At 50.8% G+C, this 18,962-nt stretch overlaps 1 pseudogene; it reads right to left on the reverse strand.

Annotated features, from left to right (window-relative positions):
- Positions 1–1,388: 1,388 nt before the first annotated feature.
- Positions 1,389–16,637, reverse strand: LOC140898118 (early activation antigen CD69-like; annotated as a pseudogene).
- Positions 16,638–18,962: the final 2,325 nt, after the last annotated feature.

An 18,962-nucleotide genomic window follows, 5' to 3' on the forward strand; every position in this document is an offset into this window, starting at 1 on the left:
CTTTTCTTTTTGCAAATACTGGAAAGTAATGGTTACATAGAAAACAAAATCCTAACACTTTCTAGAGCTGGGGTTCTCACAAATTTTTGGCAGCCTCAGAATGAGGCTCTGACAATACTTAACTAACTGTAGGAAAAACAAATAAATAAATTACATGTGCATATTTACATAGGGATTTTTTGCAGACTCAATAATAAATATAAGGTACAGTTATGTCTTATCTTTACTGGACGTAAACACAGAACAAACCAGTGCTTTGCACAGTCTTGTCTTTTTTGATGTTCTTTTGCTTTTTTGGTCAAAGGTGGACGGCTGTAGAACATTTTAACTTTTTCACCTCCCTCCCCACCCCCATGAACAATCGCAACCTACCCAAACACCACGCAGTGAGATGGCCCATAGCCACTTACAGAGCTACAATAACATGAGATGTAAACACAGTGGTTAGAGGTCTATAAAATCATGAGTGGTGCAGAGAAAGTGACTAAGGAAAAGCTATTTACTTGTTCCCATAACACAAGAATTAGGGGCCACCAAATGAAATTAATGGGCACCAGGTTTAAAACAAATAAAAGGAAGTTCTTCTTCACACAGCGCACAGTCAACCTGTGGAACTCCTTGCCTGAGGAGGTTGTGAAGGCTAGGACTATAACAGGGTTTAAAAGAGAACTGGATAAATTCATGGAAGTTAAGTCCATGAATGGCTATTAGCTAGGATGGGTAAGGAATGGTGTCCCTAGCCTCTGTTTGTCAGAGGGTGGAGATGGATGGCGGGAGACAGATCACTTGATCATTGCCTGTTAGGTTCACTCCCTCTGGGGCACCTGGCGTTGGCCGCTGTCGGCAGACAGGATACTGGGCTGGATGGACCTTTGCTCTGACCCAGTATGGCCGTTCTTATGTTCTTAGCCAAAGAATACACTTTGTGACTTGAAAGAAAACCACACCTATGTAGCTCAGCTCTGCCGGCATGGTACTATTTAAAAGGGAGCGCGCATGAGGATTTATGGCATTTAGAAGACACCTTTAATACTTAACATCTGAGCGATTGTTGGGGCACTTTGGAGGCTCTTGTGGCTGCAAAACAATCGGCTGCTGGCTGCATTTGAGAAATGCTGTTCTGGAGTCTAAACGAACAAGGCCTTCCCTTAGCCACATGCTGGGGAAATGAGGTAAGACTCCTTCTCATGAGATCACTCCCTCTCAGCTGCAGAGAAAAGCTTGACAACGTGACCCTGAGTTTAAAAGGTTCAAAAGCAGAAGGCACATACGAAGTTTAAATGAGTTTCAACGAGACACACTTATTGCTTGAGGGCCCCACTGCCTGATTTTGAGATCTTGGCTCGTTCAAGTAGGTGTGAGTTGTGTAAGTGTCACATCTAGGAGTCTCATTTTGAGCCCCTTTCGAGTGCAGTCTCTTTTCCCATCTGTCAAGATTCCTTCCCCACTTTGAACTCTAGGGTACAAATGTGGGGACCTGCATGAAAACCTCCTAAGCTTACTTTACCAGCTTAGGTTAAAACTTCCCCAAGGTACAAACTATTTGACCCTTGGACTTCCACTGCCACCACCAAACGTTTAACCGGGTTTCTGGGAAAGTGTTGTTTGGAAACGTCTTTCCCCCCAAAATCCTCCCCAAAACCTTGCACCCCACTTCCTGGGGAAGGTTTGGTAAAAATCCTCACCAATTTGCATAGGTGACCACAGACCCAAGCCCTTGGATCTTAGAACAATGACAAAAGGATTCAGTTCTTGAAAAGAAACATTTTAATAGAAGAAACAGTAAAAAGAAAAGGATCACCTCTGTAAGATCAGGATGGTAAATACCTTACAGGGTAATTAGATTCAAAACATAGAGAATCCCTCTAGGCAAAACCTTAGGTTACAAAAAGACACACGGACAGGAATATTCATTCTATTCAGCACAACTGATTTTATCAGCCATTTACAGAAATTATAATCTAACGCATATCTAGCTAGATTACTTACTAAGTTCTAAGACTCCATTCCTGTTCTGACCCTGGCAAAAGCCTCACCCAGACAGACACAGACACAGACCCCTTTGATGTTCTCCCTCTTTCCAGCTTTTGAAAGTATCTTGTCTCCTCATTGGTCATTTTGGTCAGGTGCCAGCGAGGTTATCCTAGCTTCTTAACCCTTTACAGGTGAAAGGATTTTTCCTCTGGCCAGGAGGGATTTTAAAGGTGTGTACCCTTCCCTTTATATTTATGACACCATCACATACACCTCAGGTTTGCTACAGATCCACTGTCTTCCCATGTAGCACCGTGAGCGGCTGACCCCTTTCTCGTTGTTCAGATACGCGCAGTCACCTCCTCCTCTTAAGTGAAACCTGCAACACAGAAGCCAGGGAGCTGCAGTCAGGCAGAGGCCGGGCATTTCACACCAGTCCCAGCCAGGGGAGCCGTTCTCCACAGTGCAGGCCTGAGTGCGGAGCAGCTACTCTCCCAGCCCCTCAGGAGCAGAGCTCAGGACAGCGGGGGCTTTGCAGAACCGCTGACTGTTCCTGACCCTCTATGCTGAGCAGCCCACAGGGGTGCTGGAGAATGGACAGTCCCCAGCAGGACAGAGAGAATTTGTTAGACTGATTGTCAAAAGGGACCGGCCCTCTAACAAGAGGGGCAGACCATCACCAGAACCAGACGACTGAGCAGGAAAAGCGGGGGACAGGAGGGATCTCGCCTCCTTGAAAAACATGGAGCAGAACCAAGATGACACTGAAAGAAGAAATTGCATTCAGGGGTTTCCTTTTCCGTTGATCTATAACTCTTGAGCTTTCCATTGGGGATGGGGGAAAAAGAGAGTGTTGAAGAAGTTCCTTTGTGAAAGCATGTGTTCCTTGTTTGTAACCCTCACGTGACTCTCCCAGAGTTCATCTGGTGTGGAGGGTGGAGCTCTAGGGACAACATGCCTCTCGGGAGATTTGGGAGGGTTCAGCACTGGTTTTGGATCCTACAGCAGCTGATCTGCAGGGTCCCACATCCTAAGAAGCATACCAGACAGGGAGTCTGTACCCCAGGAGAGTGCCACAGAGGCCCGAACTCAGGACAGTGTCTGGTAGCTCTTCAGACCCAGTGAGGCTGGAAGCAGGTGGGATCCAAAGGTTGGGTCCAATACAGCAGAATGGGGACTGTCCATTGGGGAGCCCTGACCCAGCGCCAAAAGAGCCTGATTTTTCAAAGTACTGAAGTAACCCAGACCAGAGAAGTGGGGGGGTCTCCATCCCCCTCTAATGGCTGGCCTGCAAAAGAGCTTTATCAATGGCGGGGGGTTTCAGTTAAAGAAGTGGATTCTTTCGCTCCTATGGCAGAGGCTCATGCTTCTACTGCTGAAGTCCCAGGGTTCAAGCAGCGCTGGTTTTGTGATCACACTTGGAGCCCACTGAAACCCATCGCGGGGTGGTGGCTGGGCAGCCATCACTACTGTACCCCGTTCCCGTGGGAGCCCCAGGCATCCAGCACCTGTGAACCGCAGGCTCCTTTAACATCGGTGCCTTGCTGCGGATTCAGAGGCCTCACCAGCCATGTCACTCAAACCTGCCAGCTGCAATCCCCAGCGGGACCTGCACCTGCCATGCAGTGCTCGGCATGCTGCCCTCTCTAGCGGCCACTGTTAACCTGAGCTCCCTGCTGCCTCCTTTCCCCAGGGGGGGTCAGACACCCCAGGGACCTTGCTGAAGAGGGCTGGGGGAGAACAGCGAGTGTCCCAGCTGAAATCCAGCGCGCAGCGAGGGCACCTCTGGCTATGGCGGGCTCTGTCTCCGGCCCAGCACCGTGCTGCGGGGAGGAGCCGAGAGTTCAGGGACACGCTGGCTCCCATCGGTCTCCGATACACGCAGGATGCGAACGGACCAGGGTCGTGTCTGGTGGTTTCACTAGCACTGAATGGTGGATCTACCTGAGCTCAAACCGCTCAGACACCAGAATCCCCAAGCCCAGGGAATTAGTCCAGAGGGGTGAGAGAGACTCACAGGTGGTTGAATTTGGTGCCGTTGGCCCATGTCCAGGGCTGACCCTGTTCCCTCCGGAGGCCGATCCAGTGGTCCTGGACACCCTTATGGCGCAGCAGGAACGCCTTCAAGAAAGCCGAGGGACAGCAGGTATCAGCCCCAGCTCCGGTGCTTCCCCACCCCCCACCCCCCTCCAGGGCTCTGTGCTGCAGAGAATCCCAGCTATATATTCATAGAGTATCAGGGTTGGAAGGGACCTCAGGAGATCTTCTAGTCCCACCCCCATCCCCAATTAAATCATCCAACAGATTTTTGCCCCATACCCCTAAATGGCCCCCTCAAGAATTGAACTCACAATCCTGGGTTTAGCAGGCCAATGCTCAAACCACTGAGCTATCCCTCCCCCCATATTGAAGAGTGCTCAGTTTATTTTTTTTTTTGGGGGGGGGGTGTTCCCCTGCCTTTTGCAAAGTATAAGATCACCCAGGCAGTATTAACCCTCCCCCTGCACAGAGCAGCCCCACCCCTGTGCTCCCAGTCACCCACACCCCAAGTCCCCCTGGGCTGGGGGCAGCTGCTGGGTCTGAGCTCTCTGCAGAGACCTCTCTTCTCACAGATCAGCCCCCGCTCACCACAGCAAGGCAGGAGGAGGGAGCGAGTCAAGGTGAAGTGGGAGCGAGTCAAGCTGAAGTCAATCTGAGAGGATCCCCTCCTCCCCCGCCTCCTCGGCTGGCTGCTCATTTCCCATCCCCACAACAGAAGCACTGGCTGGGTTCTCAGTCCCACTCCAGCAGCCAGCAGGCCAGGACATGCCTGAGCCAGCCCTGCCCTAGACAGAAGCTGTCTCCCTATTTGGGGAGGGGGGCAGCTGAGAATGGGCAATCCCTGTGATCACACAGACAGTAGGGCCCTGGGCCCAGCCAGGGCTGGCGTTCAGCAGCTGGAAGTTCATTCACTCTGGCCTCCCAGCACGGGAGGGCTCAGAGCTGCTCCTCACCCCAGGGGCAGAGCCCAGGTCCTACTGCAGCAGCCACCACTGTGCCAAGATCAGTGTATGGCAATTCAAGAGTCTCTCACCATTTCCTGCTCACTGTCGATTCCAGCCAGGAAGGCACCCGGTGCACAGCAGCGGCTCCGGCTGTCGGTCTAGCTCCCTTCCGTCTCTGAGAAATAGTAGCATTTCCCTCGGTATCCCATCCAGCCGTCTGGGCACGAGGGGCCAGCAGGGGGGCACAGATCAGCTGATGAAAGCTGAGATGTCAGCACTGAGAATGAGACAGTCACATGGAGGGTAAGAGTTGCATCTAGAATTGGGCATTTGACTGGTACAAAAATTGGTCAACTGACCAGTCAAATCTGTCAAAGAGTGGTCAGATATTTTAAAATACCAATTTATCAGAATTGGTTACCTCCCACCAGGAACAAAAAAGAGCAAGATGTCATTCTCTCCAGTAGGTTTAGCTTTCGATAGATACGGATCTACCTAATTTTTTTAAAAAAATGTACTTCACTGAGTTATTTTAGCTCAGAAAAAAAAGGCAAAACAATGAAACCAGGTTCCGGAAAACACAAGTGAGGCTCCAAGACGCAATCTGAAAGGCAGGCTGCCTCCTACCCCCAGGGCTCTCGCTGGAGTATTTGACTGTGGCCAAACAGGCAGTCAGTTGACCGGCTTGCCAAGCCCATTGGGACCCCCAGCTGGGGCTGGACCATGGCAATCAGACGCAGGGGGACGGAGACGTTTGTCACTGTAAATTTGCCTGGCAAGAAGGATTCCAGGGACACTCCCAGCCTGCGAGGGACTGACACAGCTCAGCGCATTTCACCCCAGGCACAAGATCAACAGCTGGACGTTCAACCTCGCAACAAACAGCAGGTGAACAACTGAGAAGAACTTGGGAACTTTCACACAGGGGCATGAAAGCCACAAGGGGGCGCCAAAAACCACAGCAACCGGAAGTGACCTGTTGCACTGTGGGCCAGGAATGATGGAACTTAATTCACCTCCTACCTGCAGACTTTTCTCTCCCCAAACACAGCAGCAAGAAAAGCACTTTCTGGAAGCCCTCACGGCAGTGTAACCCTTTCAGAGCCATGAAAGAGCAACAGTGGGGTCACCCATAAGTGACACCAAAGAGGATTTGAAAGACCTGTCTCGTTGAGAGGAGTCGGACTCAAACCTCTCCAGATGTTTTCGAGCACGTCACTTTTGTTTACACCACAGTAACCCGGTAACTGGTTTTCAAGCCTTTTCATGTGGCTGGCGCTCAGCGAGGAACAGACACTCTAAGTCTGGAAGAGTTAGGAAACGTGGCAGCGGTGATCAGAAAACGAGCATGTGTTCACCTCACGCACAAGGCATGTCTGACCCTGTAGATTTCACTGTCCAGTGCACGGTAGCCCACACCCCTGCCCTACTGAACTGAGCAGAGAAGTCAGTGACTAACAGTTGATGGCACAGGCTGTCTCCACCATCCATCTCCAGGTCAGATGCCACATGTTCTGCAGAGCTCCCTGCACCTGCAGGTGTGTAACCAACCCTAAGCTCACAGATTCCCACCTTACACAGTGAGAGCCAATGCTGCCCATTGCAACAGCCTGCCATTACAGCAGGGAGCTGGGATTCAGGGCCCATCTGTATCAGAGCAAGCTGCACCAGTATAATCACAGTGACGCAGTGACATCAGGGCAAACTGTTGGATCATATTAAAGAAGTTCTGTATTAAAATCACAAATGAGTTTGATTCCCCATAGTTCAAATTCCAGGGTATTACTAATTAAGAGGTCTCTTGGTTTTTGGTACTGTTTCTCTCCCTCTATGTGTGAAACTTGCAAGCTGCTAATTGTGTTAGTACATTCGAAGACAGAGTCTGTTCTCAAAGCAATTCACAGAGAGAGAGACTCAAAGCAATACTCTAACAACAGAAACAGCACCCAGAGACTCCCCGCCCTTTTGTTGTATTAACCATTGTGATTAAAATAGAGATAGAGGATGTATGTGGATGGATGCTTGGTGTGGATAATAACTGAATGATCAGGGAGGTGCCAGCCTAAGAATCCAGTGTCCATCGGCTGAAGAAGGCGTCAAGTGGAAATAACCAGAGGACCCCCCCCCGCCCCCGGAGGGCAGACTGGAATCCACCCAACAGCCTCAAGAATGGGAGAACCAAAGAACAAGATAACATCTTGGAGCCGTCAGGAATGTGCTATCTGCTGATTGATTCAGCAACAGCATGATGAAGCAATTCCCATAGACTGGCATAGGAAGAAATTCCTATAAAAATAGACTCTAAAAAGTGAGAACTTTGGGGTCTGATTCTGCAAACCAACTTCCAGGAGCATCAGATGAGCATCTGACAAGGCCCTGCTCCCTCCTCATGTCCAGGCCACCTGACCAGTGGCTTGGCATGAGCAACTCTAAGGCTGGTAACTATGATAACAACCTTGCAGAACCTGTGTGTGTGTGTGTGTTTGTATGAATGAATGTGAGAATAAATATGAGATTGAATGGAATGTTATAGCTATAACTAACTGCTTACTATGATTCTTTCTGTATTCACAATAAATGTGGTATTTTGCCTTTTTCCCTTTAATAAGATCCTGCTGGTTATTTTTTTATTGGTACAACATTTTGGTGGAGAATTGCAAAAGGGGGAATATTGGTAAAAAACCTCAGTTATTGTAAATATTGGTGTGCACACCACCAGCTCTAGTGAGCTAGGCATTTCTATTAGGTTAACCAGACCTGCTGGCCTCCGAGAAGGTAGCAGGGGACCTGCTGGCCTCCGAGAAGGTAGCAGGAAAAACAGATTAAACCAGACCTGCTGGCCTCCGAGAAGGTAGCAGGGGACCTGCTGGCCTCCGAGAAGGTAGCAGGAAAAACAGATTAAACCAGACCTGCTGGCCTCTGAGAAGGTAGCAGGGGACCTGCTGGCCTCCGAGAAGGTAGTAGGGAAAACAGATTAAACCAGACCTGCTGGCCTCCGGGAAGGTAGCAGGGAAAACAGATTAAACTAGACCTGCTGGCCTCCGAGAAGGTAGCAGGGAAGAACAGGTCAACCGGACCTGCTGGCCTCCGAGAAGGTAGCAGGGAAGAACAGGTTAACCGGACCTGCTGGCCTCCGAGAAGGTAGCAGGGAGAAATAGGTTAACCAGACCTGCTGGCCTCCGAGAAGGTAGCAGGGAGAAATAGGTTAACTGGACCTGCTGGCCTCTGGGAAGGTAGCAGGGGACCTGCTGGCCTCCGGGAAGGTATCAGGGGAAAAACGCATAGATTAAGCTATGATTTCAGAATCTAGGCTGTGTCACTTGCTAAGTAATACCAGCAGTGACAAAGAGATTGAAATATCCATGTTAAGATGTTTAAAAGAAAACAGGGTAAGCCAGTACTAGAGGGAGGAATGGAGTCAGAAGGAACTCCAACCTCACCTTTTGTTAAAGAAATTACACCTTTTAAACAAATCCTTCAAAAATTTGGGCACAGTCCTTGGACTAAACAAACCCTAGCTGATGTCTGCACTATTTCGGACCTAGAGGATAGATTGGCTCAGTATATCCTCATATACAAACCTTCTAGTGCTGCCAAAAGAGATGCAGCAGCAATTTGGTTGTTGTGGGAGGCATGTAAGGATTCTTCCCTCCGCTTGTCTTCATGTAAAGAGGAAAAGGCACAAATGGAAAAGGGAGCAGACAATTGGAAGGTGCTGGCTACAAATATCCAAAGCCAGCTGAAAATAGTGAAAGAGGCACTCCAGGAATACAAAAAGAGTGAAAAAGTTAACTCTGCAGAGGCTGGAGGGACGCAGGTAAAGGGGGAGAAGGCCCTATGTACGGCACCCCCAGGCATAATTACAAAGAGAAAAGAGAGTAAAAAAAAAAAAGTTAACTCTGCAGAGGCTGGAGGGAATTAAGCAGTTAAACTTTGTATTTCACCCAAACAACTTTTAACCGAAAATGTTAAAAAGGAAAAATGTTAGAGAAAGAGCATTCTTGGTTTCTTTGCAGCCATTCTGAAAGAAAAATGGGCCCTTTTCCAAAGGAATGTCTGTAAATTAGCCAGGCAAAAATAAACTATCTGATTAAAATCATTTGACTGGACAATTTAGTCAAATTTGCTAAAAGAACATAAGAGGATTCTATTGGAACTTAACTGCCTCAAATGTATAAAGGGAATGTAAGATGTAAAAAACAGAGCAGTGTGGAAGGGATGTTAAGGAAAAGAAAACGTGTATGTATCTGTCTGTGTGTGTGTAAATATGTAAAGTTCTAAGGACCAGTTAGTTTTGTTTTTGTTTCAAATAATGCCACTAAAAATCCATTTGACTCTTTAATTCAAAGTTGCAAAACTGACAGACCTTTTTGCTAGACACAGGTAATTAGTGTTGTTTGGCTTTGGGATTTGGCATTTAACCCTTAAAAGGTAACTCAATGCTTTACAAAATTTAAAATGTTTTTAAGTTGTGGCTGCAGCAGGGCAGTCAAAATCAGGAGAATATAAAAAAAAATTTTTTTGGATTCTTTTTGTTTGTTTTTTGTTTGTTTGTTTTTGTAACAAAATAGCAGATGAGAGTTGTAGAAAAAAAAATTAAAAAAAGACAGTGCCTCTCTGAAGCAACAGCAGGGGTGAGGTGCACAAAACAAAAAGAAGCAATGTTAGAAACACTGAGTCTTAAAATGGCTCTGAGTAATCAGACTGTCACTTTGATAAAGGTACATGAAAACTCTGTAAGCAAAAAAAGAAATAGTGACACCTTATGTAAAAATGGATCTGGATAACGTTATAGAAGTTAAACTATGGAAGAAATGTGCATTTGCCCCAGAACATGTGCAGGGTATATTGTAGAAGGGGCAAAAGAAATGCAAACATACCATGCTACTTAATTAAAATGCTATTAGGGCTCCAAAGGGAGCCACAATAGGTTGGGTTTTCTTTTTCAGATTGCTGTGTGTTTTGGAAGCAGAAGTTAAAAGTAATCAAAACTCTGGTGAAAGTTGATTGTGTCCCTTTTAAGATAGAGTCTCTGAGCTGCTGATGGCTTTAAATCCAAAAGCAGGAAGTTTCTGTGAAAATGCAAATTACCTAAATGATAAAGGAAGGAAAGAACTAGCAGCACAAAGGAGCTGCAGATAAAGGACATACCTGGTCAGCAAACAAATTGTCTAAATAAAAGGCATGGGATAACAAGATAATTTTAATAAATTTAATGATAATAAGTATCCCTGTAACAACGTATAGTGTGTATGATTTTTGGAAAAATCCTTTAAGGTCGTATGGTAATGATGCTTCTCAGTTATTACCTGTAAATAAAACTTAAAGCTTAACACAGCAGGAAAAACATTATAAACTTGGTCTGCTGTATAAGAAGGAAAACTCAGGGATTTAATGACTAAACAGTGGGATAATTTCCCCATAACCCTTAAAAGATAAAAGCCATTGAAACCTGGCCTGCCTATAGAACAAAAACAGGAAAATATGGGGGCAATTTCTCTGTTTTGCCTGCAATCAGCAAGGGTATTTGTAAAAGAAATATGGGTATTTGTAAAAGAAATATTTTAAGCAATAATCTGCCACCCCAAAAGGGGTAGAAACATGTTCTTTTTGTCTTTCAGAAAATCAGGAAAAGCTGATGCCAGCTGAAAAGCAACCCAATACCATGAATCTACTGTCACAATAGAAATTGTGTTCTGTGTTCTATGTTTTGTCTTGTGTTTTGTCTTGTTGCTAGCACTGTTGTGTGTTTAAAAAAAAAATACTGAAGACCTGCAGGAACTTAAAAATAAATTAAGCTTTCTGTCCCAGCTACAGGACAGCCTGATACAAAAACAAGTACATGCCAATGTAGACTTGGTCCAAATTGGTCTGGGTAACCTAAAAGGCCAATGGAATCTTTAGTAATGGCTTAATACTACCACATGGCTTATCCATAAGAAAAAAAAATATTAGAAATAGGAAACTACACAGCCATAGCTATGGGATGCACTGAAATGCAGATACTTGCACTAGCTACTTTGGAACACAAAATGTTCTGGGTCATATTGGGAAATATTAAGGGTTTGATGCATTTGTTAAAAAAGAAAGAGATCATTGTTGACACTTATCAATATGAATGGATGCAATATGTTTCCACTATTGTAAAGCAGACTTATTAATGGGAGAAATTGTTGTCAAAATTGCACACCAACAGTCCCTGGAGGCAAAGGTATTGAAGGTTAACCCACTCCCCATATTACACATGGGATCCTTTTGGCTACCCTGGACCTTGAGCCAGTGGGCTGGGGAGGGAGGGAAGCTATTGGACACTAGAGGTTGTACCGAATGGACTCCTCAAAAGTGGGTGTGCCTCACCTTGCCTGTTGCCCCAGAACCTTATAGTAAAGATACATCACTAGGATCATGTATGTGGCATGAATTGGAATCACAAACTCACAGTACTTTCTCTTGAATAGGTTACATAGAAAGTGACACTGACGATTATAAATCTTAGTGTCAAAAGGGGGATTATGTTGGATCATATTAAAGAAGTTCTGTATTAAAATCACAAATGAGTTTGATTCCCCAGAGTTTAAATTCCAGGGTATTACTAATTAAGAGGTCTCTTGGTTTTTGGTACTGTTTCTCTCCCTCTATGTATGAAACTTGCAAGCTGCTAACTGTGTTAGTACATTCGAAGACAGAGTCTGTTCTCTAAGCAATTCACAGAGAGAGAGACTCAAAACAATACTCTAACAACAGAAACAGCACCCAGAGACTCCCCGCCCTTTTGTTGTATTAACAATTGTGATTAAAATAGAGATAGAGGATGTATGTGGATGGATGCTTGGTGTGGATAATAACTGAATGATCAGGGAGGTGCCAGCCTAAGAATCCAGTGTCCATCGGCTGAAGAAGGCGTCAAGTGGAAATAACCAGAGGACCCCCCCTCCCCGGAGGGCAGACTGGAATCCACCCAACAGCCTCAAGAATGGGAGAACCAAAGAACAAGATAACATCTTGGAGCCGTCAGGAATGTGCTATCTGCTGATTGATTCAGCAACAGCATGATGAAGCAATTCCCATAGACTGGCATAGGAAGAAATTCCTATAAAAATAGACTCTAAAAAGTGAGAACTTTGGGGTCTGATTCTGCAAACCAACTTCCAGGAGCATCAGATGAGCATCTGACAAGGCCCTGCTCCCTCCTCATGTCCAGGCCACCTGGCCAGTGGCTTGGCATGAGCAACTCTAAGGCTGGTAACTATGATAACAACCTTGCAGAACCTGTGTGTGTGTGTGTGTTTGTATGAATGAATGTGAGAATAAATATGAGATTGAATGGAATGTTATAGCTATAACTAACTGCTAACTATGATTCTTTCTGTATTCACAATAAATGTGGTATTTTGCCTTTTTCCCTTTAATAAGATCCTGCTGGTTTTTATTTTATTGGTATGTAACCCTTCTGCCCGTCAGAGTTGGCAGCAACAAGGGCCGGGTTCAATATCTAGGGGTTCCATTCCAATAACACAATGCAAACCGGCTCGAGCCCCCACCCAGTGACCTGGGACAAATATATACCACCCCCGCTGGGCGCCTCCAAGAGGCAATACTTCCCCTCTCGCAAGCACATAGTCTGAGTGTAGCAAAAGTCTTTTAATAACAGAGAGAAACAAGGTGGCATTATGTTGGGGAAACACCACCAACAGGATTCATAACACAACCCATGAGCAAAAACAACCCCACCCCAGGCAAATTGGGGCATGCCCTTTTCCCTTTGGTTCTTGAGTCCAGCAACCCCAAAAGTCCAATGCCCCAAAAGTCTCTGTCCCTGGTCAGGGCAGCCCCAGAGTTCGAAAGTTTATCGGCGGAGCTTTACCTCCCAACCTGGGTGGAAATGGGACGGGGGTAAGAGGCACCTTACGTGATCTGAAGCTGACCGCCCCATAGCTCCATAGCGGCGCTCCGCTCCGCTCCGCCAGCCACCCCACAAAACTCCTTCGCGCAGCTGCACTCCACTCCACCAGCCGCCCCACGAACTCCTTCGTTCAGCTGCGCTCCGCTCCGCTCCGCCAGCCGCCCCACGAACTCCTTCGCTCGGCTGCGCTCCGCTCCGCCAGCCGCCCCACGAACTCCTTCACTCAGCTCCACGGCCCACAAGCAGCTCCTGCCATCCACACACTGCTCCGTGTCGAACTGCTTCACCAGCCCTCCCGCAATCTGCTCCACAATATATCTTCAGGCTCCCCCACTACTTAACACAACACTCAGTGATTTCAGCTCTTAGGTGAATTCAGCTTATAGTAGGGGAGCCCCAGTGCTGGGGCACTGTCAGCCCAAAGTGAGCTCAGCAGCCTATAACTAGACTTCTAATGAAATCAAAATTAGCTCTGATATTCCACAGTGGAGAGAGGAGGAAGTGCAATCAGCATGTAAGGCCCTCACCAAGGGGCCCATGCCACCAAGTATTAATACTTGTCCCCAGCCTCTCCATTCACACAGTTTTGGAACCCATGACCCTTGCCTAGCGAGTGCTACTTAGATGATGGTGAATCCCTCCATCGTAACAAAAGGCCACGTACAGTTCCAAGCACAGTTCCCATAATCAGGGTAATAACAATTTATTCTTCCTGCCCCAATAACAGAGACACTGGGGATCCCACAGCAGCCAAAGTGACCATTTGGGCAGCTATGGCCTCATTCTAGGCGGGGTGGGTGTGCCTATGCAAATGAGATCGGCCCCTGAAGTTCTTTTCCACAACTTGCCACACCTCACCACCAGATGTCAGGGTGGAGCTCATCCTGACACTGCTTACATCTATAACAAAACACCTCCTGGAGATGCGCTGGAGCAGTGCGGCTCGCTCTGGTAACTTCCTGCAGCGAACTGCACCAAGGCAAGCTCCTTTGTGCACCAGTGCAGTGCATCTGCTTTAGCGGTTTGCACCAATTCAACTGCACGGATGTCATGACATTGGCACAGAGGATTCCTAATGCAGACAGACCTGGATTCAATCCCCTCTGCAGAAACCCTCCTGGGGCCCAGTGATCGGATCCCAGGGCAGTAGAGAAATCCCATCCCTGACAGCCTCCAGCACGCCCTGCCCCAGACGACGGGGGGATACAGCAGGGTTCATGTTCAGCGCAAACAGACGCCCTCTGCACGAGCACATGCTGTCTGGGCAGCCCGGGGGTGTGAATGGTGCTAAGGGACCCTTCATGGCCAAGCTCAGCGATTGGGGGGTTTCCACACTGCGCTGGTGGAGGGGTCTCAACTGACGTCTACGGCTCATTTCAATGACACTGCAGCACCTGCCGCCCGGCCACAATCGTGATCTGAAGATCCAGGAAGGCCAGGCTGGTAACCTCAGAGCAACACAGGGAAGGCAAAGGGCTCAGGGATGCGCTGCACCATGTCCCATTGGACACCCTGGACAGGGACTGCTTCATGGCACATGGCAAAGGCGACTTGGGTCCAAAGTGCTCAGAGATGGGCTGGGGGGGCTAATGTCAGTCAGATCGTCCCAACACAGAGAGTGCCCAGGTGCAGGGGTCTGGGAGGGAGCAGGAGGAGGGTCGGGGAGAAAGATCCCCCAGGAATCCTCTGTCCCAGGGGCAGAAGCCAGACAGGCCGGGAGGAGAGAGAGAGCGTGGTAGGTCACGGGGGAATGGGATGCACGGAGATCGTAGATGGAGGGGAAGGGAGCGGGGCGGAAGCTGGGCACTCACCTGCCAGAGCAATGATGGCAGCGATCAAAGGAGACGATACAACTATCAGTGCAACCACAACTCTACAGGTTGGACTTTTCTTGCAGTTACAAGGAGGGTCTAAAACAGAAAGACCCGTCAGGCAGGGCTGGGAGGACACGTCTCACTGACAGCACCGGGGCTGGAGCTGCCCTGGAACATGCACCGTTCTGTCGATTGCTCCTTCCGTCAGACACTCTGGGAGGGGAGCCCAGAGGGTGAGGCAGACCCCCCCACCAAGGGCAGATGGAGGGTCCATGGCTCCCTAGAGCTACCCTGGGGCTGTTACCAAGATCCGGCTCTGGCTGGGTAGCAGGGCCTCAGAGCAGCAGCCGGGCCATGGTAAGACGCAGCTGTGGGGAACTACAGACCCTCCCCCTGCTCTGGGCAGGGAGCCTGGGGGGAGGGATACGGACCTGGGGCTGCTCTCGGCCCCCCACCCCAGGCAAGTGGAGGGTCATCCACAGCTCCCTGCAACTGTCTGCACTGCAGCTGCCAGCCAGAGGTGGGGTGTGGGGACCTCAGGGGGAAGAGGAGGGGGAGGGGCGGGGCCAGTGACAAAAAGTGGGAGGGCCACGCCCCCTTCCAGCACTCCAGGCAGTCTCAGTGTCTCTCTCCAGCCTGCCCCCAGGCAGAGATGCCCCATTACCTGGATTCCCTCAAGTCTCCAGGTGTCCATTGCCATTAACACACAACTCCTACAGCGGCTCTTCACTCTCAGCAACCCAGCTGCTGGCCCCATTGTCCCTCTCAGCGACACTCAGGACACAGACGCTGCTGCAGGTGCTGGGCTGGGGTCAGCTCCTCTCGGTCTGAGTGGGTCCGATTTGGCAGCAGCAAAGCCGAGGGAGAGGTCCTGGCCCTGGCTCCCCGTCCCTGCTCCAGACTCTCCAGCCGATCTGAAACCGAGACGGACCAAGCAGGACAGGTCAGGGGTGGGGGAGGCCATTTGTGGTTTCTTGTTCCCTGCCCAGCAGCCCAACCCCCTGCCAGAGGCGGTGCCATGATGATTAAAACCCCTTAACTCCTATCGGCCCCTCCGCCCCCAGGGCCTCAGAGACCCCTCCCACCCGTGACAGGCACCCAGCTGGGGGGTGGGGGAGAAGACCCTCCTCACACACACAATCCTCCTGGAAGTAAGTGTGGGTCAGATATCAGAAGGGGAGGGGCTGGGGCTCGAAACAGCCTTGTCCCTGGCCCAGCCCCCTCCTTGAAGGGCGGGACTTGAACCAGTGTCCAGCGCTCCTCTGCCCAGCCCCTCCTTTCCCTTCCAGGGCGGGCTCTCCCGAACCGCCCCCGCTCTTCGGCCTGGGGCCTGCCCCCCGAATCACCCCCCTTTGGCCCAGAGTCCCAGCCCTTCGGCCAAGGACCGGCCCCTGCCACTGCGCTGCCCTCCCCATGCGGTCCCCAGGCACCGCCCAAGCCCCCCCCCCCCCCTCGGAGCCCTGCCCCCCATGCGGTCCCCAGCCCCGAGCCCGAGCCCTGCCACCCATTCGGGCTCCGGTCCCTCCCCCTCCCCATTCGGTCCCTAAGCCCGAGCCCCGCCCCCCATTCGGGCCCAAGCCCCGCCCCCCATTCGGGCCAGAGCCCTGGCCCCTCCCCCTCCCCATTCGGGCCCACGGTCCCCCCTCGCCCCAGTCCGGTGGTGGCTGGAACCGGCCCGCAATCCCCGCCGCGCAGCTAGCGAGCCGCCGCCGAGCAGCCAGCAGCACCCACCCACCCACCCGCGGCCCGGGCAGGGACCCCTGGGACCCGGAGTCTCACCCGCGGGAAGAGCGCCCGGCGCCGCAGCCCAGGGAGGAGCTGAGATCCCAGCAGCCAGGCGGGCTCGCAGCGGATCCCGCCCGGTGAGTTCGCAGCCGCAGAGCGACCGAAGAGCGACAGGCTTCCCTGTGACCCCCGCGCCAGCTTCGTTCCCACGTGGGTCTGAACAGCGGAAACGTCCATGCCCGGGGGTCACAGCAACAGCGGCCGATCCCCGCCCTCAGCCCCGCCTCCATTTAACCCTGGACTCCCGGCCGCTCTGCTCCCCACAAACCTTCCCCCTCTCTCCCGGGCTGGCCGGGTGCCCGAGCGGCGTCCCGCCCGGCCCCGGGCAAAGCTCCGATCGGGGCTCAGTCCTCGCCCTCCCTGGCCTGCCCGCCCTGCCCGCCCTCCTCCTGAAACCTTGTCCTCCCTCTGCCCTCCCCTGCTCCCCCCACCCCCGACCCCTCTGATCGCTGCTTCCCCCTCCTGCCAGCTCCCCGGGACCCTTCCATAGGCTCTGTCCTTGGTCCCCTGGGGCTGACCAAATAGTATATAAACACATGGGGCGGGGAGGGTCCTTACTGGTTTGTTTCGGTGTAACAGTGTGTGACAAGGATGGGGGAGGTCTTGAGAAAAAAAAACAAACAAACCAGTAAATGTGACATGGTTTATGGCCAGCCTCCCTCTTCTGTTCTCTTCTCCCTCTGCCCCTTGTCTCTGGGTTGTCTCCTCTGTAAACACAAATTCAACACTCCTCTCCATGCTGACAACTCACCCATTTGCCTCTCTGCACCAGCCACATCTCCTGCTGGCCAAATGCACACCTCAGCCTGTCTCTGGGACATCTCCTTGTGCCTACCAAGCTGTCAGCTCAAGCCCAACATGGCTAAAGCAGAGCTCTCTGTCTCTCCCCTCCTGTCCAAGCCCTCTCTATTACCTCCTTTCTCCACCGCTGTGGACAACGCCAGCATCCTGCCTGTCACTCAGGCCCATAACCTGTCATCTTCCACTCACACCTCTCTCTAGGTCAGGGGTGGGCAAACTTTTTGGCCCAAGGGCCACATCGGGGTTGCAAAACGGCATGGAGGGCCGGGTAGGGAAGGCCCCAAGTAGCCTGGCCCCCACCCCCATCCACCTCCTCCCACTTCCCGCCCCCTGACTGACCCCCATCCCTAACTGCCCCCTCTGGGACCCCATCCCCTAACCAACCCCTGTCCCTGAGTGCCCCAACCCCTGTCCACACCCCTGCTCCCTGACAGCCCCCCCCCGGGATTCCCACACCCATCCAACCCCCCCGTTCCCCATCCCCTGACCGCCCCCCCCAGAACCTCCACCCCTCCAACTGCCCCCTGTCCCCTGACTGCCCCTTATCCAACCCCCCCGCCACCCGCTTACCACGCTGCTCAGAGCAGCAGGAGCTCGCAGCCACGCTGCCCGGTAGGAGCAGCAGGCCAGAGCACCAGCGGCACAGTGAGGTGAGGCCGCAGGGGCGAGGGGACAGAGGGGAGGGACCTGGGGCTAGCCTCCCCTGCTGGGAGCTCAGGGGCCGGGCAGGACAGTCCCGCAGGCTGGATGTGGCCCGCGGGCCGTACTTTGCCCACCTCTGCTCTAGGTCCTCACATCCAGGGTTGTGCTTAAGTCTTGTGGTGTTTTCCTTCATAACATCTCTAAGATACAGCCTTTCCTCTCCATCCACACAGCTAAAATTCCCATCCAGGCTTTGATCACATCACATCTCAGTTACCGCCACATGCTTCTCTTTTCCCTCTTCCCCAGCTCATATCCATTCAGAATATTGCTGCAAGCTGCAAAGATCATTCTCCTAGCCCACTGCTTTCACCATGTCACCCCTCTTTGCATCCCTCCACTGGCTCCCCCTTCTCTATTGCATCAAACAGAAGCTGCTTGTCTTCTCTTTCAAGGCCCTTCACATACTGTCCTCTCCCAACCGGACATCTCTCATTCACCGTACCAAGGTGTTGACTCCCACCTCCAATCGGTCCATGCTGCCAGCAACACCCACTTGTTAAATTTTCAGACAACCACCTTCATGCTTTCTGCCACATGCCCTTCATGCTCGGAAGGAGAGCCCCTTAAACATTTGCAAACCTACCTCATTATCCATCTCCAATTCCCAAATCAAAGCTCTTCTTTGCCCTGGTGTCTATCAAAAATTCAACTGCCTGTCTCCTGGTGCGCTCACACCACTGGCTATCATTCTGACCGATACACTCTCATTATTTCCTTGCACTCCCCTGTCTGTCTGTCTCCATCTGTCTCTTGTCTTATACTTAGATTGTCAAATCTTTGGGGCAGGGACTGTCTTTTGTACTATTTTGTACAGCACCTAGCACAATCGGGTCCTGATCCATGACTGGGGCTCCTATGTACTACAGTAATACAAATAACACAGGCTAGAGAATGTCACTATTGTGGCTTCAGTGCCCTCCTCCTCCCCGCCCCCACCAAAAAGCAGCAAAACAAAACAAAAAAAAATCAACCTCCCAGCTCAAAAAGTATGTGTTT

Source organism: Lepidochelys kempii, chromosome 14 (assembly GCF_965140285.1).
Source record: "Lepidochelys kempii isolate rLepKem1 chromosome 14, rLepKem1.hap1, whole genome shotgun sequence".
Taxonomy (NCBI): Eukaryota; Metazoa; Chordata; order Testudines; family Cheloniidae; genus Lepidochelys; species Lepidochelys kempii.